At 48.6% G+C, this 13,791-nt stretch overlaps 1 protein-coding gene across 1 annotated transcript in view; it reads left to right on the forward strand.

Annotated features, from left to right (window-relative positions):
* LOC144115729 (band 7 protein AGAP004871-like) overlaps window positions 1-13,791 on the forward strand; it is a 410,957-nt gene that overhangs the window by 346,784 nt on the left and 50,382 nt on the right. The window lies entirely within an intron of this gene.

The following is a 13,791-nucleotide window of genomic DNA, read 5'->3' on the forward strand; positions in this document are numbered from 1 at the left end:
GAGACGCAGAAATAATAAAAAATAACAACGGCAAATTGTGAGAAAAAGAACCATGAAAGCCTACCTGCCTTTGACAAAGGTATAGCTCTAGAATTATTACTTGTCGCTTCAGCAAGGTAAGCCCTCGGCGCTACTTTTTCTTTTGATAACGTCAATGTCCCCATAGCGCAAAAATATTTCGTTTTTTGACTGAAAGATTCGGCAATGTTGTTTCTTTTCTTATTTTCAACTCAGAAAAGGAGTCACTGCCGTTGGAGCGGTAGTTCAGAAAGCAACGTCTGTGCTCTAATCATATATTAATGAAGTCTATGCAACGAGTAAGAATAACGGTTGGCTATAGCGTAAGGCTCGGCTTATGCTGTTTTTTGAGAATTACAGATTACGGGCGACATAGTGTGGGCTTTTGAATGAGCGTCTTAGATTTCATTTTGAGAAGGAATTGAACTTCTGCTTTTACAGAAGTATTTGACATAAAAAAAAAACGAAGCGAATTACTGTAAAATAACGTTTTAAAAGCCTATGTGTATCAGCGAGCGGAGTTCTCTACGCGGCTTCTGCCGAAAAACGAAGAGTAGAAACAGCCCGGGGGAGATTTTATGCGCGGGTACTTAACGGGCCACTGGCGGCAAATTGAAGTTTGCTTTATGGGTATACTACCTCGTTATGATCACAGAGAGGCCACTCTCGCCCGAAACGGGGCTTTTATACGCTATAAAAGACCAAGAAACGAAATACAGGTGTCGCTATCACTTGGCGGATTTCGTGAGCAAACTGCGTGCGTCAACATCGATTTTATTGTGCCGATCCCGGAGGCTATGCTACACCGCTATCCTCTTCAATCTGTCTATTTCGCTAGTAGACGTCACATATGTTTGAATGGCGTGGCCGGAAAATTTTTAAATTCAATTTTCTTAAAATTAACAAATTAACGCAGCTTTAATCTCCGGCACACGCTATGAATTTGTGGTAGCTAGCATTGTTTATGAACATGAAACCTTTCACCTCCTGATTACTAGTAAACGTTGCGGCGGTTTATTGGGACGGGATGGGGGGACGTCAGTCGAACGCTATGGTAGTAGTGATAGTAGTTTATTTATAGTAGAAGAATACACAGAGTGAAAAATATGGGCTCGTGCAGAAACTGCTGCATTTGCCTCAAGTACCTGATCCGAGGCTAAACAGCGGCTGCCCCGATGACAGGCTCAGCACAGAGGCCGCGCAATGAGGTATTGCGCAGATTGTTTTTTTTTTACAGCTCACGTGAAACACCTTGCTCCAGAGGACCCTGCAACGCTATCCGCGTGACAGCACCGACCTGCTCTGGTTTAAACTGTCTTGAACAGTGAAGAAAAAAAAAACGACAGCGTTGCAACAATTGCACTGGTGAGCTGTCGCGCAGTACCCGCTGCCCGAACATCGCGACTGCAAGGCAGACTACTCGCAGTATAATAATTAATCGTAATCAGCGTAGCTATTGAACAAAGACAGGCAAGTTGTGTGATAACTTTTATGCCGTTGATAAATAGCATTTCTATTGTTGACTTTTCTTTCAGCGCGCGTCGCTTTTCTTTTTTTTTTGGCGGGGGGGGGATGTCGGAATAAGTTATAAAACACCAACGACGACATCTTATTCTACCCAGAAAGGAGGGTGGGGGGGGGGGGGGGGACACACACACACGCTTTGCTTGCTTAATGAGGGGAATAGCTGGCGACGGCGATCACAGGTTAAAATCTACGTAAATGACCAAAAATACGTGACGTTTGGGCTGCCCTCTCTCTCAGTGTGGTGCCGTGATGGGCCTCGTTGAGGGAGGACGGCTTCTCGAACTCTGTGCTCGGGCAGCAGATGAGGCTGCCGTGAGGAGGAGGAAGGGACCTGCTTGCGCGCGTGCGACGAATGATGGGTCGGCGAACACTGGCGGCCTCGGCTCTTCCCGAGCGTTCGTTTCCACCTGAGGAAAGAACCGCCTTCTTGCCGACTGGCAGTTGCGGCTGCAGCGCTGGCGGCGTTGAACGCCTGCGGAGAGGACTCGGAATAACTGTCTCGTTGGCAGCACATCTACTGCCACCCGCTTGAATGTTATTCATAAAGCCGGTATATGCGCTTGTCCGTGTCCATATAAAGAGGGGCGGCTACGGGAGAGCCGAATGTTACGATACCTCCTCCGCTTATACATAGTCCACATAGAGGAGTTAACGTTACCTCGTTAGAAATAAATCTTGCCTTAGATCTTTTTTTAGAGCGGAGCTCTTAGCCTCCCTTTCCTGAATTCTGCGTCGTAGTCGTCGTCACCGTCAGCGTAGTCGGTGTAACACACCACCTGACGGATGGTGACATAATGTAGTGTGGGCAGACAAAAAAAGAAATAAAGATACATTTCCAGCATTCTTGGGAAAAAATATTGAACGTTGGAATATTGTAATGTACTGTTATGGAAATTTTGAAGGTAATGGTGCATTCTGCCGAGGCGTAGCGAAATCTTCCTTTTAAAGTTTTCCCATCGCTTGCATCGAGAAGTTACTACTGGCCTAAAGAACCAATGGGGAACGTTTTTGACAACAGCAAACACCTGGATAGCAGAAAAATGCTAGCCTGCTCACGGAAGACCTGCGGATATAGTCATTGTTATGGTGAAATCTTACAATACATTAAAAAATTGCGCTCCTTTTTCCTTTAAAATGCCTTTGCCCAGGATGGTTGTGTATGAGTAACGGCCAGCCCGGACAACCGCAAGTTGTTTGCCGCGGGAAAATCCGCTGGGGTGGCTATAGCAGCTTAACACGCCACCTGCCATCGGTGGCAGGGGGCGTGTGAAGAGCCTCACCCAAATTTCGCATTGGCGTTTTTTTTTCAGCGTTTTTACCATGTCCTGGTTATTCGAGCTCGGTCACTCCGGAGCTATAATGTACTTCTCGCCTTGTCATATGGAGACAACGCGAGCATTATACCACGGACCTACGGCGTACACTACGCAGCAACCCAGCACGTAAGTTGCGAAACGGAGCGTTCCGAAAGTAGGCCGGGCTGTATTTTTCGCCCAACAATCCGCAAGCAGAGACAGCGACGAAGGTTTCGATTTCCTGGCGACTATGAGTTACAAGGCGTGGTTGAGAGGGACAGTTCAAAGCGTGCTGAGGGATAACTACATTTGCAGAGTCATCTACCAGTTGCATCAGTGGCAGATTCGGACGCTAGACGAATATCACCACCGTTTTCGTTGGCACGTAGGTTGCTTTACGGAGGAGTAACAATTGCTCTACGTCAAAATAAGTGTTCTGTTCCTGAAGTCAGTCGCAACGCCAGTGTAGATAATATTCCTATCGAACGTTGCCTTGTGGATTGCGGTATGGCGCAGTGTGAATGTCCACTGTGCTCGCCGTTAACCGCGAACCCAAGTTGGTGCTCAGGCGTGTATGTTTGCAGCAGTTAACCGCACTTTGGCGATCCATGAGTGTCGATGGCGTCTGTCGAGTCCTTTTTGCGCAGAACGAGCGGCGTCTCATAAAGGAAGAGCTAACAGATGGGTCAGAGTGACACTGAGCTCAACTCTTTGGCACCGCTAGGTTCAAAATCAGCTGATCCAACACCTTGTAAGGTAACATATCCTCACATTTAGAGCGGTTTAGACGATCACAGATTAGAGAGCTCTCGTTGCTTCTATATAGTATTGCGCCGAGGAACCAGCTGTAGTGTATGTGCAGCTAGATGTGAAATTTATTGCACCGTCAGCGCGTCCAGAATTTTGTTTCGTCTTCATGCTGCCGAGGATAAAAAGGAAGCAACGATGCAAAAAGTGTAATTTGTGCTTTCCTTTCATTTTAATTGTCACTGCTTGTGCGAAGAAGCTATGGGCTTGCCAGCAGTCAGTGTCTTGAGTTATCTTATATGTCACGATCAGGCCTCGTCGTTCCACGTGGGACAGTTCGTGTCAGCTCCACACGCTTCTCGCGTCCGTCATGTGCGCTTTGTTGGCTCCTTGTATTTCCTGTTGTTATTCCTCCTTCCCTTCCTCCAGAGCTTCGTAGCCAACATGGATCGAATTCTGGCTGACGTCCCCCTCCCCTAATTCGCTTTCCTTGATGTTCCTCTCTCTCTCTCTGAAACAGCTCTACGGAAACAGCGACGTACGTTTCGTGCGATTAATTCACTTTGCACCTGCATTCATTTCCACTGTTCGTCATTTTCTCGCACTATTCTAACTTTCGTGCAGAGCTTCGATTCTCATTCCTCGTTAATTCGAGCCGTATTTTTGTTTCAATCCGGCTCCATTAAGAACCCTTTTGAATCTCGCCGATCATTTGTTACCGTGTCTTCGTCCGTGTTTCACATCCCATTTTCATTCCCGATTCCATTCTCTGACTGTCGATTCCCTTCCCTAACATTGCTACGCAAGCGAGTTAGTAACAGCCAACATCCCGCGATCACTCCGGCTCTCCCGCCAGCACTCCCGCGACCTCGCTATTGTGTCGCGAGTCCAGGGACTGCACGGAACTTTTTGCGTTGCGCGCGCGCAAGCGAGCGAGGGAAGGCGCAGAGCGCGCTTTGTCCCTCCCTAGCGCGGCGCTCCCAGTTTTGATTGTTGCGTTGCACGGGGAGAAGTACATCATTTGGATGTAGAAGCGAGTGCTGGAAAACAGAACGACAACAACAACAACCACAAAAAAGAGGAAAACGCCAGGGAGGGCGACACACTAACGGGCCCTTTATTTCTTCCTCCCGGCTGCAGCGCCGACACACACGCCTCCGTGGTTTTTAGTATTGTCGTTTTCGTCGCTCGTCTTGCGTTAGCTGCAAAATCGTCGCTCCCGCGAAAAGGCGCTGAGCTCCCGAAACGACGCGAAAAGAAGAGCCCCGGAGAGCATCGCGCGAAACGCTAAAGGCAGTCGTCGTCTTCGGGATTGTGCCACTTTTCGGGTCGGCGTGCTTTCTTTTTTCGTCCCCCCCCCCTTCCCCCCTTTTCGACCTGCTTTGTTCCTTGCATCTCCCTTTGCCTGCTTCTTCGGAGCCTTGATGGCAGTGCGTGTTTGTATCAAGCACACGTGTCGGTTTTCCGGTTGGGCTGACGCGCGGTGGCGTACACGACGCCGGTCGGGCGCACTTGGCACGAGCTGGCAAATGTTTTTTTTTTCTGTTCTGGAGCTGACATGCACTCAAGAAACTGTAGGCATCGCTATGCGCCTAATTCCACTCGCGTTATGCGCTGCCCATTCGTATATTTTCTTTGTTCTCTTTTTTCTTTGGTGAGGCTACACGTGCACGCTGCGTGCAAGCGACTGCTACCGGTTTCGCTCACCGAGTGATGCGCTGGCGGGACACTGCTTTTGACTTAAGCCTGTGACGCATCGTGTTGAAAACAGGGGTAGGAAGTATTGGTCATAATACAGTGTCGGGGTTGGGGCGCAGCCACCTCTTTAGCTCAGTGATGTGTATCCGAGAAAAGCTGGATCGGGAAAGTTGGGTGAGCAGGGAATCGGTGAACAGTTAAACCATGAATTTCGTCTTTGTGTTTCGCAATCACTTCGTATGAAAGTTGAAATTTACTTTGCGACGCAAAGAGGTCTTTTCGGATAGGTTTTTCGATAATTTGGCTCCGGAAGAGTTTCTGCTCAGGGTCATAGGAGCGGCGGTCAAGGTCACCACAGCTACGCTGTACCGGCATGTGAATCAACGACGGCTTCTGTGGAACAAATAAAAAAACGGAATTGTTTAAGCTCTCGTGTACGGAATTCGTGCTCAAGGCCACTAAATTTGCTCAGAAAGAACATGGGGCGCCTTCCTTCGTTATCGGGTCTTACAAGACGTTCGAGACTGTATATAGTTCTTCCAAACGATTTCCGGAGTTGGCTTTGCTCAGCACAGGGTCTTGATAAAAGACCATGTTTTAATGCGAGTACATTACTAGTCCCATTACAAAAAAGCCGGCGGCGCGCGCGCGCGTGTGTGTATGTGTGTGTGTGCCGCAGATGGAAAAGAGTATCCCAGCGATGATCAGAAAATGGGGTGACGTAATCAAGCGCCCGTATGGCGCATACGGCAAACCGAGCACTGCCGCTTTAAACAATCCTATACATGCCTTTCGTCTATAACACACACACACACACACACACACACACACACACACACACACACACACACACACACACACACACTCGTCACTGGCCGACCTCCACGCGGCACCAGTTTTCCCGACGTTCGAACCACAATTTCGACGCAACCGTTTGTAGTACAGCGCTCCAGGTGGTGCCATACGATTTCTCCTTGCATACAGCTTACATGTGCTAGTCAAGATGCAGTCTAGCTTGAGGCAGAGATTCGAACCAAAGACATATGCACCTTCAATTTTATGCCTCCCCAGACATTCGTATTTAAAATTGGGGTGCAACCGTTCGTCGCGCAGCGTTCTGGGTGGTGTCATTTGCGGGTGGCGTCGAAGAACCCATCGCTTGGTTGGCTGGTTGTGAAACTTTATTTCCAGCGGATATAGAGGAGCGACACGAAGTCGCCCCCCGCTTAAACGGCGGCCGCTATCCCTTGGGCAGCGGCGGCGTCTTCAGCCAGCTGGAGGAGCTTGATCCATCGCTTGAAATAAATTCAGTTCGCATACCGCAACCAAATGTCTACATGCTGCATCCAAAACATGCAATCTCGGTCAAGCTCGTCGCCTTGTAGCGATGGGGTCCGAACGTTTGCGATCTGGTACACAACAAATACGCAAGCACATAAACTCGTAGAAAAGAACTTCGGTGCCTATGTACAAATATTATGCGTAAACAATGCACCCAGCGATAGTAATGCATTCACACTCCCACACGTAAGCAGTTAAGTGCTTCTGTCAAACGTTTTATACATTTAACGGCGCGTTCGACAGAAAGCGGCAAATGTAGCGTTAACTGTGAGGTGAGCAGCCTGACGTGCCGAGAAACATGTTCTCCCGCCTATTCGCGCTGACAGCGTAGAAAGCGCGCAGTAAAAGTGCTCTGAATACCCCCGAATGGAGTGGGCGTAAGAAATGCACGAGACTGTAATTTGTTCTGTAATTTCATTTCGCCTTCATTTTTAATCCGAGAGCGTTAGCACTACCCCATGTTGGAAAAAGATGTCGGCGGCGTCAGCGTTGGCATTGGCGACCGTTCAAAACCTCTCAGCCGGAGCGGCCGGTTCCGGCAACCTAGGTGGGCCACCTAAGTCACGTGACCTTGCGGTATCCCCCAACCTGCTCACCGGATTGTGAGAAAACTGACCACCGTGGCAGTATATCGCAGTTGAATTAGTCGTTTGTCGCGGGAGATTCCCCGGGAAGAGCACGGCCGGTCCCGAGGGGAGCGCGCGCTTTTCTTCTTAGGGGGTCTGTTTCCGCCTCCCGCCGCACCTCGGTGGGCTCGCCACTGCCCCACCGCTTCGCCACTGCGACCACTGTTCACGCGGAAGTAGAACGCGCGCTCGCTCCCCTGCTGTTCGGCCCGCGTCAGTGGTAACCGTCAAACCTCTATATTTTGCCTCTTACGCTTTACACAAAAACCGCGTAGTCAGCCCCTTTGCCATGGGAGAAATCTGAAACAACGGATTAACGTTTGCGCGCTCTCTCCTCGAGCCCTACTGTGTATGGGCGAACGTATGCTTCGAGCACAGATGTCAACACGTTCTACCCTTGTATTTGGCTAAAAAGCAAGGCTATCAGCCTCTTTAGTTCGTCTTCCGGCAGGTTCTTTATGAGTGCGTATAATGATAAGCGGCATGTAATACTTGGATGGCAAGTTTCAAAGAGTGAAGGATTCTGCAGAGCAAATATAGCTCCTGAAATTTTAAGCGCAGCTGCTTTAAGTTTGTACAACAGCGGCATCAGCAAGAATTCATGGTGCTAGCCAGGAAAACGCGCCATGCCATTCGCGAAAGGAACGGGTATAGACGGAACCCAACCCTGACTGCAGGAGGAGAGCACGTTGCAAGCACGCGACGTCCAAGATTTCCTCACGTCATTCAGGAAAAAAAGTAGCACCACAAGAGGAAATTTTCCGCAACTTAACGGGGCTCCACTAAACCTCACAGCAATGCGCGTTATACCAGCTGGCTTAGCTTACAATGTAAGGAACTAAAAATGAACATTTGCAATGCTTATACATGTTAGTAAAATTCCCTGAATTTAATAGAATAGAGGGCATTGGGCATTGAAGGGCATAATCTGAGTTCTTTTACAATTATATTTAAACCAAATATTTTATGCAGTTTCAGGACACGCCGCAGGTTGAATATACGTGGGCAACAAATAATGGTGCTCTTTATGGTAGCTGAAGTTACTCATTGGATATACACACTTTCTAAAATTGCAATACTCAGTAAGCGCCAATATCTGTGGCAGCATATGCAGGTTGTGCTGGCTAAATCTATATTTACGTTCTGCTAATGTTAGTCAGGCCAGAATGATGACAAGGAAGCTTGCGTCCAACTCGAAAATTGTTTATTGGGCGAACTTGTGTCCTCAAAAAGAAAGCAGTTCGGCGGCGCAGCGATACAAGTGTTCGGTCAACGAAGGTCAGAATGACGGTCGCTCTCGGCCTTGCAAAAATTTAAAGGTGACAAGGAACTTGAAACCCGCCTAATGTGCTTACGCCAATTTTTAACATGAAGAGAGGATTGCACATGGCTACAGTCATTCTAGAGAAATCTGATGGCCTCTGTGACAAGAAAAGCGCAAAGGCCGCGGGCCATTGGCTTCGAGCAAAGAAAAATGCAGTACAATGCTTCCTCTTGCTCGCACATTAGTAATTAGCATTCTTTTTAGCTATCGATACAGGCCTCTCGTTCAAAAGTGATGTGTATGAGGGTGAAAATAAGTTCATTCAGAACATGCGAAAATCAATATCGGCGTAATTAAGTACTACATACAGCCCCCAGCATTCAATTTATTTGACAGTTCAGTGACTCAATTATTGTCTCAAGCCACCAGCTACGGCTCTATCGCATTTACGGCTCAAGCGTCGTAGAGAATTTTTTCCGCGATATAGTAATTTTCATGGGACCATCTCAAAACTTTCGTTCTCTGAGTTTTTATTATCTTCCCCTTAGCCTTAACATGTCATTAAAACACCGACCATGGTATATACGAGAGGAAGTGATCAGAGTATTTCCTTCTGGATTTACAACCACAAATGCTCGACATAGTTCTGAGGAATGGGAGAGTGATTCCTGATTTTAAATGTTTTCATCGAGCAAAGTTTGGGACGAAGAATCTGCACATGTGGACTGTGTTGCAGATACGCAGCTTAAGCACACGCATTTTGTCTTCTTTGATTTCGGGGCTGCGCTCAGCATGTCCCAGCGGCCTACAGCGCGAAGCCAGGCAAAAGCCACACGCCGCCGCAGATGCAGGCGGGAGCCAGCGGTAGGGTCGTCGCGCCTTTAGCGGCGGCGGGCGGCGTAACTCCCGGAGAAAATATTGCATTGCTTCCGCAGCGAATGCGAAGGCCTCAGGAAAGAGCGCGCGCGCCACCCTCGAGACCGGCCGTAGGAAGAGCAACCTGTATCTCGCAGCCCCGGTCGTGGCAGCACCTAACATCGCAGGGGAGGGGCGCATCGCCTAACCGCTGCACCACTGCGCTGGGATTGGTGTGAGGACTCCCAGGGATCTATGAATGTTGAGAGGCAATGACGAATTCCACATATATGGGCATTAACCCATTGTTACTATCGCGTCATATCTTTAAGGCGGAGCTATAGTGTCTCCTCCAGCTTTGCTGTCTTTTTTTGCCGCACAAGTAAAAGTGTCCGCAGGCGCCGCGCTTATCGTACTGAATGTTGCGCACCAACGTCCTGTGTAAACACCCGATTCTTGTCGAAAGCCCTGGATGGAGAGGACAAAAATTATTGTGGGACGATAAAAACAATGAAAAATAAAGTGTCCCTGCCAGACATACAAACGCCTGTCCTCACGAAAGTTGTTCAAGCAGTCTTTGTAGCACGTTGCTTTTTTTTCTACTTGCGCAGGTTCGCCATTCGACATAATTAAGAAACAACGATTGGTGAATAAAACATGTTGTGTAGTGGAACAGAAATCTCATCATCACAAAAAATAAATGGGCTCCCTAGACTCAGTTCAAACAAAACATTCAGCGTTAGCTTAGTCTGCTTCGGCTAGCCGTTTCAATACTCTTGAAAATTTTGAATAAGGAAAGCAGTATAATTGTTACAGTTCATATGCCCGTAAACGCCCACCCTTCGTGAATTTTTACCGTCCCTTCGCCTCCGAGGTTCGGCACATACGTTTGTCAGGTCGAGCCGAGATGGCTTGGAGCCGACATTTATGTAGAAGTTATCGTTGTGCCGGAATGAGCCTTGTCTCCCGAACGTATAACATTCTGTCAAAGCAGCCACCTTTGCTTTACCCACAGCTCGGACGCTGAGCATAATTTCTGTCTTTACTTACTTAAACGCGTATATATAGTCTTCATAGATTGCGAGAAAGCATTTGATTCAGTCTAAACCTTACCAATCATTTGGCCGCTGCGTAAGTAGCATATGTAAACGTGCCGGAAAATACCTATAGCTTCTGCACAGCAACCGTAGTCCTCCATATATACATATCTGCAAAACAGTGTCGCCAATTTCTAGTGGGAACAAGATTTCCCCCGACTTGGCGCTTGGCTATTCTAGGACGAACTTCTTGGAAAAGGGTATTCGGCCAAACTCCCTCTCATTGACGGATCATCTATCCTGGAGTGACCGAATGGAGGCGGTCTGGCTGCCAGTGACCGCTGTTATATAGCGACTGTACCTGCGCTGCTTAGTAGTGTGGCATTGCCATGAAGGTCTCAGCCACTACTAGTTTCCAACTTCACTTCAGTCGCAGTTTATTCTCGAAGTGCTTGCTCCTGTGCGTGCGTTGTCGTCACTCGATTTGGATTCGCGCATTCTGCGTTTTACTGGTGCTCCAGAACCTTCAGCACGGGCTTGTTGGGTGGCCATAGCGAACAAGCTATCCGCAACCAAAACAAGGAGGACAGGTCAAAATAAAGAAGTGTTTAAAGCTTTACCGGCCGCGATCTTGCGATTTCGCCGTGGCCGCACTCCGAGGAGGCACATGACGTCACAACGCGCGCCTCGCCGCGGATATTTCTCTCTCTCTCTCGCTCCCTAGTCACAACTGCGCATGCGCCACTAGTAGCACCGAGCCGCAGGTGTTCCGCCGCTGCGCAGCGCCGCGACATTTCTCAAAATGTAACTTTCAGTTTTCAGTTCTCTCTTTCTTCTTTCCCTCCCTCCTTTATCCCTTCCTTTACGGTGCGGTTCGCGTGTCGACCGAGATATGTGAGACGGTTACTGTGCTTTGCGCGCTCGCCAAGCCATCTGGCATGATGTCACACCGCGTTCCTCGTCGTCGCGCTCGCCTCCGCTCGCTTCGCCAGTTGCGTCGCATGCCTGATAACATGTCGGAGGATTGAAAAGGAGAGCTCGCGTGCGCCACAACCAGAGTTGTGTCGTCTTTAATTTGACAACAACATAGCTAGACAAGCAGACTAACCTGGACTTGCAATCAAGATTAACCAAGGTTAACCATGGTATGCCTTAGCTTTCGCTACGTATACTCTGGCATAGCCGAGCGAAGCCACTGCAAATTTTTTAAAGAGTCTATGTTGACCACTCTCGATGCTTTCCTCGTCCTATTATCGCGCCACAGTGTTTCTCTCCAGATATGAGAGCAGTACACTCAAGTAACAGAGGGAGAATCAAGATTTAGTATATTGCGACACCCATAGGATTCGAGCCCGTATGCCCAGAGCCTCATTCTTGGAAAACTCGGCGAAAACAAGCGTGCTAATTAAACTTCTAATAGAACAACAGCAGTCGTATCAGCATGGGCCACTTCTGACATCATATTGTAGAAGCCGAGCCCGCTGCGATCTCAGCGTTTCTAGAAACGAAGGCACGCATCATCCTCAGTTGCAAGCAAGCGCGCAAATCAGACCACAAAAAAGCTCATTAGTACCAACTGTGCTGTCCCACGTTTTCTAAATCACCTTAGAAAGTGGCGTTCGGAAAAACGTTCTCACCAGCAGTTTTGCAACGCGCTATTCATACATGCTTTCTACGAATCGTTCTCCGGTACTCTTGAAAGCATTTATCATAAGTCGAGGAGAAGCTCAGGCAGACGAAAATAAAAAGCACCGCGTACAAACCTAATTCTTTAGCTCCTAAAGAACCACGCAGACCGAAATTTTCTTAACACGGTATTCGTGCACACTGTCTAGTTTATGCAATTCAATGGGCGTTGTGCACGAACACATTGCACCGCCCTCTTGGTTCTAGCGTTACGGTTTTCCACACACCTTCAAAGAGCTCGTTAGTTATACCTCGTAGTGTAAATCAGCCATCGGAATGTAATTGAGCATGGCTTTCGATGGGTATGCCACATGCCTTGCACGCACACATAAACATGACCAGGAGCGCATGTGCACACATCAGCGTTTCGGCACGAACACAAGCGCGGAAAGCGAACCCCACAAAAACGCCCTCGAACGAAGCAGAAGCTCACGCAAACGCCAGGAGCTTCATCCGAGAAAAACCAAGTCACAGCGGAAACACGCCAACACGCATGATGGACGAACTTCGCAGTGAGTTAGAGGAGATACTGTCCGCGTGTGCGCGCCCACGTCTCGCCAGGCTCTAACCGGGACGTGCCTCGGCTCTGAGCAATCGGCGAAGGATCTTTTAGCGACCGTTCGCGCACTCACAAACACACAAGCGCACAACCACACACCCGTATTTGGCACGCACTCACGTTTGGAGCAGAGGCCAGCGCACCACCGCGTGAAATAGATTCCCGGATCCAGTGGGGCTCGGTATCGCGGCGGAGCTGCAGCCAATCCCCCAACTGTACCACGTGGCGGGTGCTTCCCCAGCATGGCTTGCCGGTTCGTCGAAGACGGAGGTTTCCCTCCGGCGGAGTTTCAACGTGCGTGAGCTCTCACTGTTGCTCTGTTCTTTTCTCTTTTCATCTCTGCAAGAGGCAATGGAGAACGCTTTTCACCTAGGCGCGTCCGTTCGGGACGCTTAGCACTGGTGACATTTCGGACCCTTCGGTCGCGCTTGCTTCATTCCTGTTGTGATACGTGACGGAAATGTTTTATTTCCATTTCTAAACGGGGACCGCTAACACCGCGTCTAAAGAATTTCAGTTGTCCATCTAAGTGAGAAGGGTGATACAACTTATGCGCTTAATTTTATATAGTTCGCCGTCAGTGGAAGAAAGCACCAGGGTGGACGGTGGGAAAAATATGAAAGTGAAAAAAAGCGACCACAAGAATCGGAGCCGTGAACCAACAAATGAGGAGCATTGATTGGCGCTGTTACGAAATGTTTAACGAGTAGCGGCATAAAATGGCATCAGCGATCGTTGCAGTATCAGGCGGACGGTGGCTGCATTGGTGTGAAGTGCGATGTCTGAAAGAATTGCAGAAAAAAAAAACCGGGCAGATTTTTACGTGGGCGTAACTTGGTAAAAAAATAAAGAAGGCTTAACACAGGGCGAGCATCGAAGCTAAGAAATGGTGTTGTAACACGTGATCGCGATGTGTGCAATGCGGGCGTTTCGTGTTCTTGTGCGGTTCAAACATTGGAAAATTATGCGCGTTTTTCTTTGAAGCAAACTCATTTAGAGGTCATGACTAATACTCCTGCCACACGGGTACAGACTATGATATTAGGCACCTAATGCCTCAAGTTGCCTAATGACATCATTTCCATAGCCGGTGTTACACGCCGGGGTTTAATGTCGTATCGCTTTGTGATGACGATGC

Source organism: Amblyomma americanum, chromosome 1 (assembly GCF_052857255.1).
Source record: "Amblyomma americanum isolate KBUSLIRL-KWMA chromosome 1, ASM5285725v1, whole genome shotgun sequence".
NCBI lineage: Eukaryota > Metazoa > Arthropoda > Arachnida > Ixodida > Ixodidae > Amblyomma > Amblyomma americanum.